Source organism: Sceloporus occidentalis, unplaced genomic scaffold (assembly GCF_023333645.1).
Source record: "Sceloporus occidentalis isolate IW3139 unplaced genomic scaffold, rSceOcc1.0.p SCAF_74, whole genome shotgun sequence".
In the NCBI taxonomy this organism is placed as follows: domain Eukaryota; kingdom Metazoa; phylum Chordata; class Lepidosauria; order Squamata; family Phrynosomatidae; genus Sceloporus; species Sceloporus occidentalis.
In genome coordinates, this window is record NW_028317054.1 from 233,844 (window position 1) to 242,715 (window position 8,872).

Consider the following 8,872-nt stretch of genomic DNA (forward strand, 5'->3'; position numbering starts at 1 on the left):
AAATATGGATTATTTTTAATAAAAGCATTTATTAATTTTGTTAATTCAAGAATTTGATCAAGGCAAGTGTGACAGAACAACACTGACTGGTACTCTTTTGCTTTTACCTGAATAGATCTCCAAAACCTGCACTTCTGTATAAATTCGCTCTCCTTGAGTAATAAGGCCAAGAAGTTTACTACACAAACCTGTATGAAACATAGGACCATAACGAGAGACTAGTGAACGGCTTCATAATAATATATAATATAATTTTTATGGTAACTGACAAACCGCAAGTTAATTAGTTGTGGATCTGCTAATGAGGATGCTGCATACCATACAGTACATCTGTAAGAGAGGGTTAATATATGCTCTGCGCAAGATAATCAGTTGTTGATTCCAAAACAGCCCAGGCATTTATTTTACTATTGGGTAGAAGCGTTCATTAAAAGATTATATATATATATATATTATAAAAAAAATTGTCATGTGTTAGGATAACCAAAACCTAAAGAAGCAAAATATGGTTTGTTAATTAGTGCAGGAGATTGCCTCTTGAATTAATATGTGGTGTTAATTAACAGGAAGATTGATGTTGTGTATAATTACCAGCAATGTTTCTGGCACACCGAGTGAATGAATGAACATCTCAGATAGCAGGATTTACTAATCACATCCATGTTCTTTCTCATCTCTTTCCTAGGGAAATGGACCGACTTTTAAGGCTTGGTGGAGGTATGCCTGGACTGGGTCAGGTTAGTAGCTTTAATGTGACGTGACCTTTTTTTTTTCTGGTCGTTTTTCTAGAATTGCTGTGTCGATACAATCAGTAAGTAACTTACTTAGTTATTGCAATTAAGACCCTTTTCTGCTTTTTCTTACGCCCTATAGCTCACTTGTTTTAAACTTAATATAAGTTTGGTGAATTTCATACGTGCCAGAATTCCTGGTTCCTGTACATTCAGAGACCGTTTAATCCAATCAGGGCAAGAACAGCAATCTGGCAGCAGATTGAAAAAGATTGTTTTGCTAAAATGTCTCTGCAGTTTACCCCAAAATAAAAAATAAAAAATAATGTTTTTTGTGTCTGCAGATGTCTGTTTATGGAAGTGGAAATTAGCTTTTCTGACACAGGGCCTTTTACATTTTAGGATGAGATTAAAATGATTGATCATCTTAATTTTTGTTCATATACTCCTATTTTTTTGAATAACATTGAAAGTTTCACAAATCTAATTATATATATATATATATATATATATATATATATATATAAGCAATTCCTAATATTCACAAATGCATATTTTTAAGGTGCTTTCTGTGTCAAACCTCATGTTTACTATTTTTAATTCCTCTGCTTAAAGAAGCCAAACGCAGTTGAAAGAACAAGTAGTAGCTGTGAGGGACCCCCTATATATAATGTTATATTTGATGAATGTTATTGTGTGAAATTTGAAATGTATTTCTTATTTTCGTGCTACATACACAAAAGGACAGGATTGTTTCCTGAATGTAACTAAGATATTTAAAGATGGCAGCTGAACACATCTGGTTTCACAACTACAGACATTAGGTAGATATTCCAGATGGACACAGTGACATTCATAAGTAAACCTCTGATCTTTGTCTACTGTTTCAACGATCTTCGCGTGAAATAGGCTTCAGACAAGTCATATGGCTTTCTCACCTTGCATGTGAAGCCCGACTTCCATCACAGCTTCTCAATGCGCATTTTAATGATGTCATTATTAAGTGTTAGCTGAAATATAAAGAAGCGAACTTCCTTAATTCCAACTTCTGTCATCTGTCTTTGTAAAATGTGAGAAAATGTGTCTGAAAGGTCGACATATGGGCCTCTTACAATTGATTCTGTTGGAGGAAAAATATGCAAATTTTTGTACAAATGGTTTACTACAAATTTTAAAACGAAAAATTTATATAGATAAGACTTTAAAAAAAAACAAAAAAACTTTACTGTTGACAAAGGGATCTACCAATTTATTAGTTCTGACCATAACGAGCGTTTATTTGTATGGCGTTCCTCCCCCCCGGGTGTGGGTTATTCTTCCTCTCATGTACATGATATTGTTTATTATTTATATGATGTATGTTACCGAGTTTGAGAGAACCAGTCTTTGATTTTTTTTTTGATTTTTTTTTAAACACATAGTTGTGCCGCTATCATGGACCACCTGATCAACGTAAGGGTTTGGGGGAATATATCATTTTGTTGCATATTACCGTTTTCAATGCAGAAAACAGAATTTAATCCCTAAAAATAATTGTAACTAGGTGTAGTTATTTCTTACTTTCTCTTTTTCACATTTAAAGACTCGGAGAGGGCAACGTAAACTGAAAATCTCATTTGAACTTCCAAAATGAATTGTTGCACAAAAGCTAAAGGATCGTAAATTTAGTAGTCTAAAGATTAAATAGAAACATAGAATTTGACGGCCGATTACCATTCGGCCCATTTATTAAAGGGTACGAGCCCTACCGAAACAGAGAGGGATCTGTAAGTGAGATTTATTCCCAGATCCAGTTTGTGGCCCTACAGCCATTAGGGCCTAATGAATAGTAACACAAACCATCAAAGTTTGCTGTGTTCCTATTGGTTGTTTTTGTTGTTTCTGTTAACTGTTTTGCTGCTGGAGGTTAACAGTAAAGAAGGTTAATGCAAAATACGAAGCCTCCTGTCTTGCTATAAAATTACTGTATATGTGTGTGTATATATATATATATATATATATATATAATCAATATTACTTATAATGTAGGTTTTTAGGCCAAACAAAGAATAGAACACTCCTGATCCCTGTGTGTGTGTAAATATCATCATATGATGAGTATAATGTTATAAACATGCTCCATGGTAAAGGTGAGTTCTGTGAAAGGTCTGTCTTGACTCCTGCCAGCCTGTATTTAGAATTCCTTTTAAGTTAATGTAATGCATGTTTTAGGAAGGAGAGACAAATGGCACAGTGATTTCTATATTAAAATATTTTCTTAGTGTGTTTGCATCAAGTGGACCGGGAACATTTCCATATGCCATACATCTCAATATTGGCATTCATCATGTTTCTTAATACACGACGATTGCCAATGTTCCAGAAGCAGGAAATTTCACAAAGAAATGAACACTATGCCTTAAAACTTTTATTCTTGAAGCCACATTAATTTCTTTTAGCTTTTTTTCAAATTACGGGCCTTAACACTTTGCTGCATATAATAGTAAAGACTTCTCCTCTCCATTATTTACTACCTGTTGATTGTATGTTGAGGGGAAAAAAATGATTACGTCACTTAACCTCACCTGGCTTTCCCCTTTTTTTGCCCTTTCTCTTTAATCCTTTTTGTTTTGTTCTTTCTTTTTGCTTTGGAATACTGGTAAACATGCATGGCAGTGGCCATTAAACTGCAGCAACGCACTTGCCAATTACCCATCAAGTTCTTCCATCTGTGAATGTATTTTATCAGATGGGATCGTTGGGAGTTTTCCAGAGAAGGGCATCATGGATGGCACTCAAGCTTTAGCTCTTGGAATCTGAAGTCCCAGGCATGAAATTGGTTATTAAAAAGAAACTGTTTTCTACAGCTTATGAGAACACAGTCATAATAGATATTAGGACCTGTAAGACCTGCCAGTTGCATCAAACCACTTTCTCATCTGCTCATGGCTAAGTAAGCAATAGTTGTCACATTTGAGTGGCTTTCTGGAACACAGAGAACGCTGTGTTATTCAGTCGTGTTTTTGCGTGGCTGCATGGGTTACAGAGTGTTGGTTAGGAAAGCATGCCTTCTGTTACTCAGGGCAAGCTAGCCTGTGACAGGGGTCTGCTGGGCCCAAATATGTTTAGATTGTCTCTGCCCCCCCCCCCATGTTTAAAAGAGAAATAGTGATATCTCATGAGTTTGATTCTTTCACCTTCGGGGTGGTGGTCGGTTCTGCCATCTTGAGATGCCGCTTCTTTTCATTTTAAAATAATTAGTCTTCCAATTGGATGTATTATTATTATAATCCTTTGTATAGCTCCAACAGCTTAAGCGACAGCATGCGGAGGTTATACATAGCTGCAGTCAATAATAAGATGACTATTCGTAACAATGTGTCATCCGTAAATGCCCAGGTATGGACAGCCAGCAGATGCTTTCTCTGTGGCTACTAGATTAAAAAAATAACCTAGTGAACAGCCTACTTTCCAAACCATAGAACGCTGACAGTTATTTAATCCTTAAGGCTCATTTTCTCGTGATTCGGCTCCAGATACCGGTGGAACCTCATAGTGTTTGTCAATTGTCATCCTCTGATACTGTGTTCTCTTATAAAGGCGAAAGGCTACTGCCCATTAGGAAACACAGGAGGGCCAGTCTATTAAATTATGTAATAAAATAAAAAATTCAGATTTTTGTTATTTATTGACACACATGAAGCTGGAATTTTTGTTTTTATGTTTGTATATGTGTCCTTAATTTATTTGTTTAACCCCTTGATGACAATTGCCGGTCCGGGCACGTCACGGAAATTCATGTCGATAACGACAAATGACGTGCCAGGACCGGCACGTCATTAAACGGGTGCAGAAAGCGATCTATTTTCGCTTTCTGCACCGAAACGGCGTTGCTGTAATGCCTCGACCTCGAGGCATTCAGCAACGCCATTATCGGCACAAAGGGGCCATCTCTGGCCCCTCCCCGGGGCGTCAACATCCGCCATACTTTGTATGGCGGCGGACGCCCGTTTTAAATGGTGTCGCTGGAATGCCTCGATCAGGAGGCATCCAGCGACACCAAACACTTACCTTTGGATGGGCTGTGACCGCTCCGGAGAGCGGTCACAGCCGCAGCTGCCGGTGATCTTCGCCATCTGCAAGATGGCGGCGGTCCGGGAAATTTCAATAAAGAAACAATAAAGTCTAAAAAGTTGTGTGCATGCAAAGAGTTAAAATACCAGCATTTAAAATACCCTGTGGTGTCTAGTTTTCAAAAATATATGGTTTTGTTGGGCACACTGAAATGGCCCGGCTCAAAGATGTACCAAATAGGGCACGGGCAGTGGATCCCCAAATGCCAAAGTTCAACATTGAAAAATGTGCATGCCCCAAATGTGGCTCTTTTGCCCCCGAACAGCCAGGCAAAATCATTCATGTGGGGTATCACTGCGCTCAGGAGATGTTGCTGAACACATATTGGGGTGTTTTGTGATAGTGACATATACGAGAACTTTTTAATTCATACCTGAAGTAAAATGTGTGTGACAAAACAAATGGAAAAAAATGACTATCACAAAGTTTGACAAAGACTGGTGGTAGATATGGTGCATGGAAAGAGTTAAAATACTAGCATTTGAAATACCCTGGGGTGTCTAGTTTTCAAAAATATATAGCTTTATTGGGCACACTGAAATGGCCCGGCTCAAAGATGTACCAAATAGGGCATGGGCAGTGGATCCCCAAATGCCAAAGTGCAACATTGAAAAATGTGCATGCCCCAAATGTGGCCCTTTTGCCCCCAAACAGCCAGGCAAAATCATTCATGTGAGGTATCGCTGTACTCAGGAGATGTTGCTAAACACATATTGGGTTGTTTTTTGATAGTGACATATACCAGAACCTGTTTATTTATACCTAAAGTAAAATGTGTGTGAAAAAACAAATGCAAAAAAATTACTACCATAAAGTTTGACAAAGGCTGATGGTAGAATAAGTGCTTGGAAAGGGTTAAAATACCAGCATTTGGAATACCCTGGGCTGTCTAGTTTTCAAAAATATATGACTTGATGGGGTAAATTGCATTGGCCGGCTTCAAAGATACCCGAAATGGCACATGGGGGGAAGAATTACCAGATTTGGAAAAAATGGCTTTGAAATAGCAAAACGGTACCTGTACTTATTGCTCCATAACGTGCAGAAAAAAGCAAAAAAACATAAAAACATTGGGTATTTCTAAACTCCGGACAAATAGTAGAATCTATTTAGCAGGTTTTTTTATTACCTTTTATAGATGAGTAAAAGATTTTTCAACTAAAAGTTAGAAACAGTCATTTTTTTCAAAATTTTTCACCATATTTTATACTTTTTTTAATAGTAAATAATATGATACAATCAAAACAATGTCATCTAAAGAAAGCCCTTCTTGTCCTGAAAAAAACAATATCTAATGTGTGTGGGTTCAGTAAACGGGAAAGAAGAAAATTACAGCTAAACACGAGCAGCGCAGAAATGTTAAAACGGCCATTGTCACGAAGGGTACAAAAAGTAAAATCAGCCTTTGTCACGAAGGGGTTAATCGCAGTTTAGTCATGTTATTACAAAGCCAATGACCAGCATGATACTAATAGGCTTCAATGGTGTGCTTACAAAAAAGGGGTTTTTACACAGTTCCCAAAAAGGTTTACTCTTCCACAGGTTTAAATCTGTTCAGTCTTTCAACAGGACTCTGATCCGTCCACTTTACATTAACTTCTCTGAAGGATATATTGAGTACTTCCAGGGTACTTTTTTACTAAACAGAACTGACATGTGACTGTTCCAAAGCAAGAAGAAGAAAAATAATTTTCATTGAAAAGATGAAATTTCAACCACATAGCTTTTATATTGTAAGCCTCTGTTGGCTCCTTTCAAGCTAATTGTTAATAAATCTTCAAAAACAATGCAGGTGGTAATAAAAACCACATTACTAACATATATTTACAGCTTCTTAACTGTGTTTAAAAAGGCCAAATCGGAGAACAAGAAAACGTTTGGAAGGATCTTATTATAGGACGCCAGATTCATTTTACAGTTGGAGCATATAGGGATACAGTGAAACATAATTAGGCCAGCGCAGTCTAGATATTTTTGTTCCATGTTTATTATGGTATTTTGTTTATAAGTATCAGGACCATTTGAGGAAGGAACATTCATTGGCGCCATGCCATGCTTTCCATAAATAGGCTTTCAAAGCCCTCATAAAGTTCCTGCTTTGCCGATCTGTTTCGTTAAAAGTATTCTTGTCAAGTAGCAAAGAGTAACAGATTTTCCCCTATGCCTTTAATAAACATTATTTTCTATCCTGTATCCCCACTACTGACTTGTTTAGCGAAAATGGTTACAACTTCATGGACACTAAAGACCTTCAGCTCATCCCAAACTATGCCTAGAGTACATCATTGCCGGCCTCTGTGCCGTGGTGTATTCTGCCCTAGGGTGGCATGTCTTGGGGGGGGGGGGGGTGGTTGGTAGCCCCTCTGCTGCAAAACAGGGGGTATATTGCCTTTTTGGCGATCATGCTCTGTTGTTCTGCTGCTTGGTAGGCGGGTTGCAGAAACGAGAGGTCTCCCTTGTTTACCGTCCTAGTTACACACTGGAGGTTTGTGCATCGCGGGCACGGCCTCTATAGGTAAGAATCAATAAACGTTCCAAAGTACTTGGTACCAAAGTACTTGGTACCAAAGTACTTGGTACTGTACAGTTTACAGTACATCAAAGACCTAAGCCTGTAATACATCACCATTAACCATGTGGCAACAAAGTAGAGCAAAACAAGTTACTTTGATTACATGTCGCATGAAAGAAACATAGTACAAAATGTATAATGGAGTCTTTAGTCGAAGGTGATGCCTTTTTTTGTGCCAGTTTAGTGACTCCCATAAGTTTTCAGGATCTGGGAGGTATCTCTCTCATTTTAGTGCTATGTTGGCAAAAAGTATCACCTTATACTATAGACTAGAATTCAGCTAAGAACTACTACAAGTACGATTGCCAAAATCCATGAGTAAATGGACAATCTTTTATTTAACATTTTACATGTATTAGTGTAATACAAAGTTTGGTTTTTGGTATCTTTTTGGCTTCTTAAGTAGACCTTGCATAATGCAACTCCTCAAGATGTACTCCTTATAGTTGATAGGCAAGTCTCTTTGTTATCTCTATTGGTACATCCACTTGTGGAGACGTAGAGAATATGTTCATTTTGCCTAAGCGTTTGCTTAGCAGTCATTCGGTTTTGGTGGGAGGTCATGTGAACATAAACTGTAGATGATAAAATTATCCTTCTTTTTTTCCAGATGAAGATATGCTGGAAAATAATTAAGGCCACAACTGCCTATAAACGAAAGTATATTATTCCAGAGTTTAAAATAACCTCTTAGCCTCAGTGAAGTTGGTTTCGTGATAAGGTTTGGTAATTGGTGTTAGAAGCATGTACAGCCTTTCTGTCTAGAGAGTATTTGCCTTCGTTATCCTGTGACCTGCAAAGATGCATGCGCGGAGAGACACTTATGACAATATTAAGGTCATTAGATAGTTTCTTAAAGATATGTTGCACCTTTTTTATTGTCGCTATTGTTTGTCTTCTGTAGTTAAAAAAAAAAAAAAAAAAAAAAAAAAAGAGGACAAATTAAACTGATCAGTAGAGGCTCCTTTGTTCTGGTATGGAGTCCAACTGGGAAAAGAAGAGCTTTGTAGTAATAGTTTTGTCGTTACTGTTATTTTACGTCTCATTTTAATGTATAGACATAGATACTGCTTTCAGTCTAGAGTCTCAGACAACAACCACCCTTGGGGTATTTTGTCCACGAACCGTTTCCGTTGGGATCCTGATGGCTTCTGCGGATATTTCTGTGATTATCAAGCATTTTTTTTACTTTTTATTTATTTTGTGCGATTGTGGTAAGGTGAGGAGTTAGTGTTTAGAATGAATAAATGTAAAGAAATCATAAACAACCATGACAAAAATGTATACTCGGGTTTCCCTGAAGTCAGTGGAACGTTTGATCCTTTAAAGCCTACCACATGCCCCTTTTATGCTGTGGTTTTTCTGTTTAAAAATGGCCCGTCATTGAGCTACGAATTTGTTTTACTGATGACGATGATTCTGAAACCGTAGTTCTGTATATTAAATAGAATTCACT